This window comes from Mya arenaria, chromosome 2, assembly GCF_026914265.1.
Source record: "Mya arenaria isolate MELC-2E11 chromosome 2, ASM2691426v1".
NCBI lineage: Eukaryota > Metazoa > Mollusca > Bivalvia > Myida > Myidae > Mya > Mya arenaria.
In genome coordinates this window covers 22,291,203-22,305,389 of record NC_069123.1, presented here as the reverse complement: position 1 = coordinate 22,305,389, position 14,187 = coordinate 22,291,203, and the positions used below count along the sequence as shown (strand labels likewise).

The following is a 14,187-nucleotide window of genomic DNA, read 5'->3' as shown; positions in this document are numbered from 1 at the left end:
CTCAGAGAATGTACAAGTTTTATTTTCACAACAAATCTGTACAGAAACTAAAAGTATTAAATGATAAAGGCACATTAAATTAAATGACACATGGTAAATTTATATGTTTAGAGATGTATGTTAATTAACTTGTTTAAACAGTTCGTCGTCCTCCACCTGCTTGTCTGTCTGGGGCGTACTTCAGAAAGGATCCAATTGCCCCATCAACCTCATGTTCAGCAGCAGTAAACACAGTGACACTTGCTGAAATACATAACGATCTTGTCAAAATAAAATTATATTGACTTGAAACTGCTGAAAATAAAGTTTTGATATCAAATTCCACACAACAAAAATTTTCCAGTTTTGGTACAATATTTGCTGTATTTTTTTCATTATCTATTATTTGTTTTACTTATTTCAGTGACTAGAATCGGTGATCAAAGCTATCGCGTATGAAATAATTTCCAGTTAATAATTGCTTTGTTTTCCTTGAGCGGGCACTAGTGCTATTTTTGGACGGTGCCCCTCAGGGCCCGTCCTAAGTAGGCACATCAGCCGATCAAACTACAAACCAAAGCACGCCAGTGCGCTCAGTAAATAGTTCGCATCATTGTGTTGAATACACAGCTGATTCAAAGTGGCTGTTACACAGTTTTTTTCTAAAATATCTGGGCGAATAGTGAGAGAAGTGGGTCATGTATAATTTATTGACAATTGGTACTGAAATCAAATATTTATATTGATAAATCATTTCGCCAATATTGACAACTTCATGGAAATAGTTCCACTACATTACTACAAAACTGCATTCGGAACTCCTCGGCCATTTTACTGTATCGATAAAAATAAATCCGTAAATGTTTGAAACTTTCGAACTGAATACTGAAGTACATTGTTGCTAAACATAATTAATTCAATACTTTGAACTATCGAAATATTTTAAAATATATATCAAACTGTTGACTCACGGTGGAGAACCCACGTGACTTATTTGGTAAAGTGCACGGCAACAAATGTCAACAAGTCTCGATTCAGGTAAGGTTTTTAAAGATAACTTTCTTAATATTTGGAGATTTTTTGTGAAATAAAGACCATAAACCCCGCATTTAAGAGCTCCATCCACGGTAATAAAGAACTTTCTCTAATATCCTAAAGTTTTCCTGGAAATCTTGACCAACTGATTTCTCAGAGTTGAAATCTAAGGCAGAGTACACGGCTTTTGACAAATCTATCGGTTTACCTCATTTAAGCCGTAAATAATTCATACAAAAATCTTATTTTAAAAAGTTTTTATGTATTTTATAGTTTTCAGCGTGTATTGTTTAACTTCTAGTTATTTCAAAGGTAAAAATTAACTAAAACCAAATTGATAAAGTACACGGACATTTTAGGATGATAAAGTACACGGTTATTTTAGTTTATGTTTGAAAGTAGAGTGCGGTTTACAAACTAATCGTTATATAAGCATTTTCTATTCGTGAAGTCAGAATGTATAGTGTTTAGTTTTTATCTAAGTTGTAACAATAAATTTTGCATTATAACGCACACCTAAATAACTAAATATTTAGCAATCATATTTAATGAGGAGTTGAAAGATAGTCTATGGAATAATTTAAGAGAAAGTCTGCCATTATAAGTTCGATTACTTTTAAATATGCAGATCAATACAGAATCATACATACATTTCTTCAAAAATCAGATAGTTTTACTTATAAATTACAATCTGGACTGACGGCGAATAAAACATCTCTGTAGAAATTACAATCTGGACTGACGGCGAATAAAACATCTCTGTAGTTAGCTGCCCGTTTGTGGTGATTATAAATTTCATGAATGTTCCTATTTTGATGTGTTTTGCACACCACAATTAGTTTATATATATTTCCACATTTAAAGCATATTGTTCATACCTTTCAGGTAACGCTGAATCTTTTATTTGGTTCAGTCTGAACAAATATTATCTGATGTACATCAGTAAAACTGCGGTCGTTCGAACAATACAGACAGGAACTCATTGTAAAGATGGAGGCTCAGAGTTAGATGGGAAACAGCAAGGAGGAATGAGAGCACACTATCTTACCAACTTACAGGCTTGGACTAAGACTTGAACATCTAGATAAGAGCTGAGCATGGAACATTAGAATGTTCTAGACTAAAGGCTGAAATGTGATTACAAAATAATTGTGTTTCAAAGCTTGCTGAATTATATAAGATACATGCAGTTAAGAGTTTATAGGGAATAAATGGGAAAATGACAACAATGCATCTCTAAGCCTTGTGAAAATGTTTTATGCTCAATCCGTTTTCATACTATTTTTACACTGCAATTTTTTCAGTACTGTAAGACAAACGAACATTTTGAAAGAGCACCATTTGGTAACAGTACGTTTTGCTATTTATCTTAATAAAATGTTAAACTCATGAAAACGTTATTTTAACTCGGCAACATACTGGAATGCACTTCTAACTAGACCATTGTAATCTTTCAATGTGTCATGATTAGGTGTGTTTCGCCCTAAATTGCCTGCTGAGTCCAGATTTGAACTTGAACGCTGAGCGACACTGTAGACATTTGTGACGTGTCATACCCCTGTGTCTAGTAGAAAACTGGTCACTGAGATTGGTCGTGTCACCCAATTGAACCCACACACACCACAGGTTAGCTTCAATTGGCCGCTTTCGCGTCTTTCGTGTATCTTCAAGTCTTGCAAGGGCAGTTTTGTCACACTATTTGCAAACGTGCAACTTTGTCTCGCCCTGATTGCTGCACCTATAAAAAAGACATGTACTGTCACAAGTTAGCGAAAATTGCTGGCAATGTCAGTACTTGAATATAATTTATAAAAAACACTATATTACTGCCACGCAATGAGTGTTTGATCGTGTAATCAGCACCATAAAACTGAACGACCCTGTCCACTGAAACATGGACCACATTATTACCCGGTATGTGAAAAACGCCACCCCTAAAAAACGTTGAAAACACAGTCAGACGATGGCAAATCTTAACCTCTACACGAGGGGAGTCGTAATAAAAGTCTAACTGTTAGTATATTCTTATTTCTCGGCGAAAAAAATAAAGCTAAAAACTAACCTGTGTCTGTGTAAACACTTTCCCGCAAAAACGATGGCAATCGACCAGAATGCCTTCTATCGTGGTCTACTAGATGTTGTTTTTTTTTGTTTGTTTTTTGAAATGCCATTCCGCATTCTTTGCATAAAGTCGGACTCTTCATATTCTGAAATGAAACAAATATCACAAAATTATAAGTCTTTCAAATCAGCTAGCAATCGAAGACATTAAAAGTACAAGAAGTCTTTTCTTTCTCAAAATTGACAAAATGAAGAGTTATTAAGCAGTTATGTGTAACTGTTTACCATGTATAATGAATACAAGCACGTTTTACATATACGATACGAAAAAGAAGTGGAACACCCTTTACAAAAAACTTCAAGCCCTTTATATGTCAATTGCGAATATATTGTTAAAATACGGGACTGAATTTTAGTGTGATAACACATGTTTCTATGATTCATGAAAATGAGCCCATCATTTAGGCGACTCTGTCGGTCTAACTGTTAAAACGCGTTCATTCTTCCCTTGCCACTCCATAACAATGCGTCTTTTCAAACATGGAGCAATGTTCAATAACTAATTTGAAGAATAGAAATAATAAATATATTTATAATAACTCGTTTTAGCACCAGTCAGTGAAATAATGAGTATATACACTGAAGGTTGTAAAAGACCGTGTACTTTATCAAACCTAAAATGTCCGTGTACTTTATCAATTTGGTGTTAGTTCATTTTCGCCTTTGAAATAACTATAAGAAGTTCAACAATACACGCTGAAAACTTTAAAATACATAAAATTTGCTTTAAATAAGATTTTTGTATGAGTTATTTACGGATAGCATGAAGTAAACCAATAGAATTGTCAAAAGCCGTGTATTTTGCCTTAGATTTCAACTCTGAGAAATCAGTTGGTCAAGATTTTCAGGAAAACTTTAGGATATTAGAGAACGTTCTTTATTACCGTGGATGGAGCTCTTAAATGCGGGGTTTATGGTCTTTATTTCACAAAAAATCTCCAAATATTAAGAAAGTTATCTTTAAAAACCTTACCTGAATCGAGACTTGTTGACATTTGTTGCCGTGCACTTTACCAAATACGTCACGTGGGTTCTCCACCGTGTTTAAGTAGAATCATCAAAATATGATGTGTTAATGGCATGACCCAAAATGACCCGGTTTATCCAAGATGGCGGATGAATCAACACATGTCCGTGGAATTTCCGATGTCAAATCGGATTTAAGGCATCACACTCGAGTTTTACAATGGATTGTTAGTGCTAAAAAGGAGAATTAAAAATAATTAATTGAATAACATCATAACGCAATACAATTAATGACTGATATACATCTGGTGAAAGGTCACCAACTACTAAAAGTAAGTTGCAGTAAAACACGGAAATACAAACTTAGTGAAAATCCAAAAAACAATGACGTCGTTTTGCTTCGTGCCATTAGTAGATGTTAATAATTGTTGCAAATATTGATGTGAAAAATAATGATAATATAAATAACTCGAAACAACTTGCATTTGCGTCACAGTTGTCATCTTTCTGCATAAAACATACATTACAGTACAGTAGGGTATTTCAGATTTTCTTTAAAATTGTGATATTAATGCACCAGTCAATTGTAACCACGGCCACCCCAGGTCCGGGATATACGGGGAATAGCCGGTGAAATGGGTCGTGTTTATGCTTGTCAGGTGGCCCCACATTGCCGGGTGAATGCGGTGGTTTTGTCTGTTTTGAATACAGCGGGTAATTGGCCTTGCCTAGAGTCCCCTGGGTGCAGGGACTTTGGTGGGGATTTTACCAACTGTTCGTCTCCGCATGGCATGGAATTTAGCCGGTGTTGGCTGTACTGAAAGTCCAAGTCCCCGCTATTCCCAAGATCTGGGGGCGGGGTGGGGGGGGGGGGTCGTGGTTACAATTGACTGACCAGTGCATAATTTGGTTCCCTTTATGCCATGTTGATCTGATTCATACCATAGTAAAATATTTTCTTCAACTGTAACAACATTTCAATATTAAACATTGCATTGCAAAATAGGAATACGAAAGTTTCACATAATTTATCTTGAGCCAATATCATTGTTTAATCACACAAGTGTGTATAATTACACAAGTGTTTCATTAAACACTTAAATTCGGATCAGCTTCTGTCAACATAGCATTGCCATTTTGGACCTATCTAGCTGATGCGCGTCATCTTGAAGCTCAATATACATCAAGTCGAATATTATAGATGTGTTCACTATGTGACGTGCCATATCAAAAATGGTAAAAAATCTTTCAATGTACAATTATTTGAACTTAATAAACTTAGTGCTTGAAATGTCATTCTAGGCTAGGAGAAAAAGTTGGATGTGGACATGAAGACTCGCCAAAACAAAACTTGTCCAAGACTCTGAAGTTGCTGTTTATTTGGACTAGTCAAGTATTAAACTTTTCAACAAGATAAAGTTACTATAAATGATCCTGTCATTAGGACACGGAGCTAGCCTGTCTGTATTATCTGGATGGTGCTAAGCCCCTGGTGAGCCTTAAATGCCTTGATTTGAAATCTGCCACTTATTATTCTCTATCATTTAAGGGCAGTAATGTCAGGTGCGTCCATGCTTCCCGGTTCATTGTTTTGAATGAAAAACGTCCTCGATTCGGTGAGTATTACCACTGTTTTCTATATGTTTCAACGATAACTTTTAGAAACGACCTTGTGCACCGAATGAAGAGCAATTGCTCGTTTACGAAGACGCTTGTTTTAGATCAAAATAATGTCTGTATTAAAATATCTCGTGAAAACAATGCACGTTCTTACTAGGCTTCCCGACTCACTCAATACATGTTTTGCTTCAAAACAACTATTTAATACCGTTCTCTTGCGTACAAACCCCACCCGATGCTTTGTTTTGGACAATAACAGTATTGCTATTGTTTTCCGAATGCAGACAGCCAATTTTGGAGTTAAATCGGCTCATTTACGAAAATGCTTGCTGGTTCATTCTGTACATTTTTAGAACCTAGGTTCATCCCAAATCTGGAAGATCTATGGCACACTGTATTTACCCGAATTACCAGTCGTTTTGTTTTAGTTTTTCAGATATATTGATTTTGTTAATTATTTAATTAAAGAAGAGGGTGTACAGATATATAATTTATATTTTCAAGGAATAAAAGATGAAACGAAAGAAGAGATCAGAGATCAAACCTGAATCTAAATAGACAAAAAAACAAAACGTTTTAAGGTAGTCCTTATAAACGACATAATAAATGAACTTTGCATACTTGATGATAAAATAAGAATAGAGGTTCTTTATATATATATTAAGGCACTATACACCAGATTGGCACCAAAAAAGATTTTCTTTCTGTAAAGAAATTCAGGACAAGTATTTAAGGAAATGTTTTACTCTTTCATATCATTAATGTAGAAAAAAATCGAGTTGGAGATCGGGTTGGAACCGGTGTCGCCAAAATTGCAGTCCAGTGTGGTATCCACTGTGCTACGAAGGCTTACCCTTAACGGTTGGAATATTTGAGCTATATACCTAACTTGGTTATATCACGTGATGGCATCGACTAGCGAATCACGCATTACGGGAATTAATTCCACTAGGAAGACATACCTAGTATTTTTTTTAATTGAAAAAAATACGAAAAAAAACAGCGAAAAATATTTAAATTTTGAACTATGTGGTACTTCAGTTAGTAAGTTTCATTGCATTGTACAAATCGATACGAAGTTTATGTCAGGTTTCGACAATTTTCTCTCTTTTTCGTTATTTCATCATACGGAGTACAGCCCCTTTAAAATTGCTAATGTAATAATGTAAGGTAAAATTGTGGATTATTTAAAACTACCTTTTCAGGAAATAGCAATGAAAAGGAACTAAGAGTTTACCTTAAAGAGTGTGCTATATGTTTACTCTGGAAATCGAAATAAAAAGGGAGACAACCTGCAGGAAACAGTCAACAATTTAAGGTCTTAAAACTGTTTTATGTAAAGATATAACCGTGTCTTGACTTACTATATAACCTCCAAAAATAATGTCAGTTCTACTTTAAGTAGAGAGCCCTGTCAGAGTTTGTATACCACGTGATAAATAATGTCATAAACGCTACGTCCGAAAAACAAAATTTTGCTTCGAATGAAAACTTTAAACAAAGATAACTTTCCTATTTCTTCACCATTTTAAATGAAATAAAGCGCAGTCTACGCCGCTAACGGAGCCCCGCCTTGGGTCGTTTACACGTGTTTGATTGAGAATTTAGTTTTTTAAAACACTTCGACAAAACTTTTCACAATACGGAGCACTGTCAAAACATTATTTTGGAAACAGGTTTGTCGAAGTGTTTGTTGATAATTACCTTATCAAACTCCGGTAAAACAATGAATGTGGGACTCCTTAGGTGGCATAGACTGTCCTTTGTTTCATTTAAAATGGTGTTGTGATTGAAAAGTTATCTTCGATTTAAGTCTTCATTTTAAGCAGAAAGTTGCCTTCCGATAATTACCTTCTCAAACTCCGGTAAAACAATGAAGGCGGGACTCCTTAGGTGGCATAGACTGTCCTTTGTTTCATTTAAAATGGTGTTGTGATTGAAAAGTTATCTTCGATTTAAGTCTTCATTTTGAGCAGAAAGTTGCCTTCCGACGTAGCATATAATTATGACGTAATTTATCACGAGGTATACACACACTGCATGAACAAAATTACCCTTCTTAGACGTGCTTTAGAACATATACATGAATTAAAAAAAATCGACGCCTTTTATTCGTTATTTTAATGTGCCATAGATCTTCCAGATTTGGGATGAACCTAGGTTCTAAAAATGTACAGAATGAACCAGCAAGCATTTTCGTAAATGAGCCGTTTTAACTCCAAAATTGGCTGTCTGCATTCGGAAAACAATAGCAATACTGTTATTGTCCAAAACAAAGCATCGGGTGGGGTTTGTACGCAAGAGAACGGTATTAAATAGTTGTTTTGAAGCAAAATATGTATTGAGTGAGTCGGGAAGCCTAGTAAGAACGTGCATTGTTTTCACGAGATATTTTAATACAGACATTATTTTGATCTAAAACAAGCGTCTTCGTAAACGAGCAATTGCTCTTCATTCGGTGCACAAGGTCGTTTCTAAAAGTTATCGTTGAAACATATAGAAAACAGTGGTAATACTCACCGAATCGAGGACGTTTTTCACTCAAAACAATGAACCGGGAAGCATGGACGCACCTGACATTACTGCCCTTGTCATTGACTACACATTTTTCAGCTAAGTGTAAATTACAGTATTTTCTTGTATGTTAAAATTAACAATGGTAAAAGATAATGCATAACTTAATTGTGCATGCTGGGGATATCAATATTGTATACATGCATATAGCTTTACGGATATTTACAGTGTTTAAATAGCTCAAAAGGGTCTTACTCAATGAAAAAAAAATATCAAAATACTAGAATGTAGACAGGATTTGGACATTTTTTGGCAATTAATTAAATTCAAGGGTGTAGCCAGGCTGTACTAAATGTGAGAGGCTATGGGATGGGGAATCCCTGTAACCGTAGGAGGTTAAGGGGGGGGGGGGGGCTGCTCCCCACGGAAATCTTTTGAGTGATTTTTAAGGCTGTGTTATCTATCTAGCACAGAGAAACAATGCTTTCTATAGCTGATCTTCCCTTTAAGGTTTTATTCTGATGTCAAAACATAACCCTCGACTTTGATGCCATGTTTGACCATTTTTTTCATTTTTCAAATTGATGTTACGCATGTGCGTAAGTGTGTAACACTGGCTACGCCCCTGAAATTGTTCTGTTGCAATTTTGGGCAAATCATTCTCATTGGTATGCCTATCAAGCATCAAACATGTATGTATAAAAAAGATCAATAACAACAAGCCATATTACTGAAATGGTTAAGGCCAACAGATCCCTTCAGAGAAAATCATGCATAAACCTTTTACATACATATATTCTCCCTCCAAACAGAGACCTGGTATGTTAATTTGCATATTTAATCCAGGACATCCACATACTATGAATGCACTTCCCCCTTTGGCAGAATGTTACATTACCCTTATTAGTTTATTTCAATTCTTATTCAATTTATTTCTGAAGACAGCATGAACTTTTATAGAAAAGGAGTGTCAGTAATTTTGTCTGACAGCCTGTGATTTTTTTTTCAATCAGAAGGAAATTTTGCAATTTTAACATGGCCATGTTTTGACATGCTTGCACAGTGTGTGAATTGTGATCAAAATTGTGCTTGGTTAATTTTGTGCTAATGCGTATATCTTGGACTTGACTTATTTCTTAGTTACCACATGGCTTGTTCCAAAGGGTAAAGCATTTGGAAATGTCAGTTCAAACCTGATAAATATGAAATTCTTTTCCTTAATTCAATTTCGATATTTTCAAAACACCCTCTTTTTTAAAAACTTGTTTTAATAGATGTTTATGGATAAGAAGTTTCTTAATTTGAACATCAACTTGTTTAGACAAAGAAATAATGAGCTCTTAAAGCTGCACTCCCACAGATTGACTATTTTAACAGCTTCTTTTATTTTTTGTTTTGGAAAGAGCAAATTATTGCGTAAATATATATGTGCAAACCAATAATAAGATATCTGACAAAATATCAGAACTTAGATTTTCATATTTATGTTCAAAAATTGATGCTTAATGGCTTAAACTGATACTAACGGTTAAAGAAAAAATGCATAAAACATCAATTTTTAAACTTAAGTATAAGAATCTATGATCTGATTTTTTGTCAGCAGTCTTATATTACTGGTTTCCATGGATTTTCGCAAAAAAATGGCTCGTTCGAAGACAAAAAATAAAGAAGTTGTCAATACTTTCAATTTGTGTGAGTGCAGCTTCAGCAACAAAAATAGAATAAACCTACAATTAAGCAAATGAAATCTCAGATAGGCATAAATGAAGTGCTATCCTTAATCATTAACAATTTCATTTTTCAAGTTTGGTTTTTCCTCAGCCTACTGTCACTCACCTGATGCACAATCCCTGCATAAGATTTTACGTCGACAATGAATTAGACAAAGGTTGTTTCTAAGTCAATTAAATGACCTAAAGTAACTAGCTTAATGATTAAGAAGGGCTCATTATCATCAATCACTCCACCCTTTTTTTTCGTGTTTTTTTATTTTCTTGTATACTTTATATCTAGTTAAATACAGCCATCACACATTTTTTCTCTCCTAAATACACATGGGGGGATATCAATATAACATTGGTCTATTTCTATTGGTCAAAAAAATGTCACGACTCCAATATTTATGAAACACCGCTGCTGGTCAAGGACAGGTCACGCGGTGACACCACATTTTTCCATTTTCCAAATTTAAATTACACCAAAATGGCGTCTTTATTCGGATTTGATGAATATTTCAATGAATAAATAAAACATTTAAACAGGATAACAGGTTGTCAACGTTATACTTACATTACGGGGTTAGTAGGTGACATAGTATTGGAAATATGGGGGGCAAGAATCCATATTTAGATTCGAGCTTCACTCCACCGCAATATGGTTTCCTTTACATTGAATATCCCATATCGCGGGTTACCTACTGACCATGGAACTTATTGTATCCTTCCACATGTTTTTAAACAAATTCATAGACAAGAATGTTTTTTCAAATGACAATTTGTCATTTTGTATTCATTGTGATGAAAAAATGTAAAATTAAATTTCCAACCAATTATTAAGAGGAAAATGTGATATTTATCTAATCTCCTGATAAAAACTTTCAATCAAGTTGGGTACTGAATGGGGTACTATATTGATTTAAATAGGAAATGACGTCATGAACACATAGTAATCTATGACTTCATCTTACCGGTGACCATTATGATGTCACAATTAAAAAGAGTTTAGTTTTTTGTTGTTATTCCATTCTGCTGTACTTGATATCACCTTTATATGTATTCTTCTTACAAACAGTGTGAGAATGATCGCATGATTCTTTGGTTTGAAATTTTTCCTAATACAAATTTTTGCAATGCATGCTTGTAGTGCAGAGAATAGCATCGCTTTAATGGTACATGTATCCTGTTTTTAGCTCGACTTTTCGAATTATAAGGAGAGCTATACTTTTCACTCTAGCATCGGCATCACACCTTGGTTAAGGTTTTGCATGTAGGCACCTTCAAGTCATTATTTTAGCAAATACATGATGTATTGCATTGAAATTTGAGATATAATATTCCCAACTATCTAACCTACTAAATTAATGAAGTTAGATAACACTGATTTGAATTTAATGCAAAAATGGGCCTTTATTATTTGACTTTGAAATTCTGGTTAAGGTTTTGCATGTAAGCACACATAGGTTGATATCTCAGCAACTACTTGATGTATTGCATTAAGATTTTATACAATGGTACTCAACCATCCAACCTTCCTAATTAACCAAGTAAGATAACTCTAGTTTGCATTTAATGCACAAAATGACCCTTTATTATTCGACTTAAAAATTCTGGTTAAGGTTTTGCTTTATTATTTGACATATAAATTCAAATACATCATGTATTGCATTGAAACTTTATACACAGGCTCCCAACTATTCAACCTTCTTAAATAATCAGGAAAGATAACTCTATCTTTTATATTTTATCATTTTTGCCCCTTTATTATGCAACTTAGAAATACTGTTTAAAGTTTCAAGTATTGGACTTAAAATTTTCCATGTAACCACATTCATGTTAATATCTTAACAAATACATAATGTATTGCATTGAAATCTAATCTAATTTTACAGTGATCCATGTTTCGCCAAAACTTTTCAATCCTTACACTGAACAGCTGCGTAATAGTCGAGCGCGCAGTCTCTGTGACAGCTCTTGTTTACTAGAGAAGTAAAACAGGTAAGTTGTTTTTGTTGTCTTTACTTAAAGAATATTTTGATAAAAAGATACTAAGACTCGTCATCATATAATAGACTGTATTATACAACTCGTCAAGGAAATATGTTAGTAAGATCGACAAAGGCTAAGTTATTTACACATTTCCTGAAGTTGTTGAAAACAAACATATATTTATATATGTCGTTCTCGGATGACCCTGACTGGGACCTTTTTGACCTAATTATTTTTTTAGAGCTTTAGCATTTTAGACAGTTTTGAAAACAATATTTAATGTTGTCTTTTGATGACCTAGATTGTGGCCTTTTGACACACATTAAAATTTGAAGCTTCAGCCATGAAATTAAGACCATTGATTCGAAATCAAAAATCAAAATTGTGCTTTGATAACGTTGTCATTTCGACATACTTTCCTATTTTTAAGCTACTTCAATGAAAGTTTTTTAAGTCCTCAGATCTTCTTTACTGTGACCTTTTGACCCTCTTTCATAAAATGTACTGCTTTAAGAATAATTATAAATGTTGTGTTTGGCTAACCATGATTGTGACATTTTCACTTACTTTTTTATTTTTGTGGCCTCTGCAATAAAATGTTGCTATGTTTGGAAAACAATTCATCATTGTTGTTCTCGGGTTACTTTAAAGGGACTGTACACCCGATTGGCACCATTTTTTTTCCTGTAACGCAACTCAGGACAATTATTTAATAGAATGTGTCAAGCTTTGAATCATAATTATAGAGAAAGGACCAAAATGTAAAAAATAGCAGTCCAGTGTTGTATCCACTGTGCTACAAAGGCTTACTCCAAACGGGTGGTATATTTAAGCTATATACCTTCGTAGACATACCCATTAATATGTGGTACTTCAGATAGTAAGATTCAATGCATTGTACACATTAATACCAAGTTTATGTCAGTTTTCGACAATTGTTTTTCTTGCAAATTGATCATCTTGTGCACAGTTGCTTCAGCTAAGGCCTACGTTTTTAATTTTAAGTACAACATTGAACTTTGGACCATGTATACTGTTTTAAAAAACATCTGTTAATGTTATGCTTCAGTTATCTTGATTGTGTCCTTTTGGCGTATTTGTTATGCAACTGGAATGAAATTTTGACTATGAAGTAGTTCTGCAAACAAACAATAACGATGATATTGCCAGGTGACCTTTTCATCAACTTTTCAAAGCTACAGCATTAAGATGAATAATTATGTTTGGAAAATAAATATCAAGCTTAGATATTTGGTTTGAAGCATTGTCTAATTGTCCTCACCTAAGAGTGTTCAAATTATGCTTCTATATTCAAGATTAGGTTCCGATGATGTTCTGTGTTTATAAGAGGAAGGACTTAGTTCTATACTTGCAGCAGACCGAACAATGTCACCGTCCATCAGCACTTTCAGTGCTTTGATTATAAGAGGCGTATGCACAAGACTATACCTGGTACTCACTTTAATAATAACATAATTAAATGATTACTGTCAAGAATGTGATTTGACTTGGCAAGTATTACCTTGAACATCTTGAAAAACTGCTTTTGGGAAGTCATTTTCTCCCTTTTCCCTTCACGGTAAAGCCAGACATCACATCATCCGTCATAAACCTGTCAAAAAGGAGTACACAATAATATGAATTTGATAACAATATATCATTTTGCTGGATGACATTGAATTTAACAAAAACAATGGTAAATAACATGGGCCTTTTGGATCCTGATCAAAGATCAAAATTACACAAAAACTACTAATATTTACAGACATAACTCAAGAGAATAATTAACATTGTTTTCTCATACATAAAAGTACAAATCGGCGCGATGTCAATTGAAGGTGAATCGGGTTGAATTACATGTATGCTAAAAATCATTGAAACAACCTTGTAAAACACCAGAAAGTTATTGCTATAAACCTTTAAACATGCATTGTATCAACTTACCTTGCTGTATTATTTAAAATATGAACCGTCGAGTCTCTAGAGGAGTAATTGACTCTTTCTCTCTCGTCAATATTCGTACAAATTGCGCGCGTCTATTTTAAGATAAGGAATTAAACAGGCATTTTTTTCGGAATTATCTAAGTGACATGATTAGAAGATATCGATATACTTATTTCTGCTTATTTTGAATTTTAACAACAACAAAAAAAAGAAAGAAAAAAAGTCTATAAACATGCGACACCATGCAAAAATTCCAATGACAGAAACACTTGAATTATAACATGATCGAATTTTAGTATTTATT

The 14,187-nt window shown here is 34.0% G+C and overlaps 1 long non-coding RNA gene across 1 annotated transcript; it reads right to left on the bottom strand.

The window, feature by feature from the left end:
* Nucleotides 1-107: 107 nt before the first annotated feature.
* Nucleotides 108-13,964, bottom strand: LOC128244096 (uncharacterized). Its single transcript, XR_008262943.1, has 3 exons — nt 13,884-13,964; nt 13,462-13,551; nt 108-243 (listed from the first exon to the last, which is right to left on the bottom strand). It is a non-coding gene; the product is annotated as an uncharacterized LOC128244096 (long non-coding RNA).
* Between the last annotated feature and the right edge of the window lie 223 nt (nt 13,965-14,187).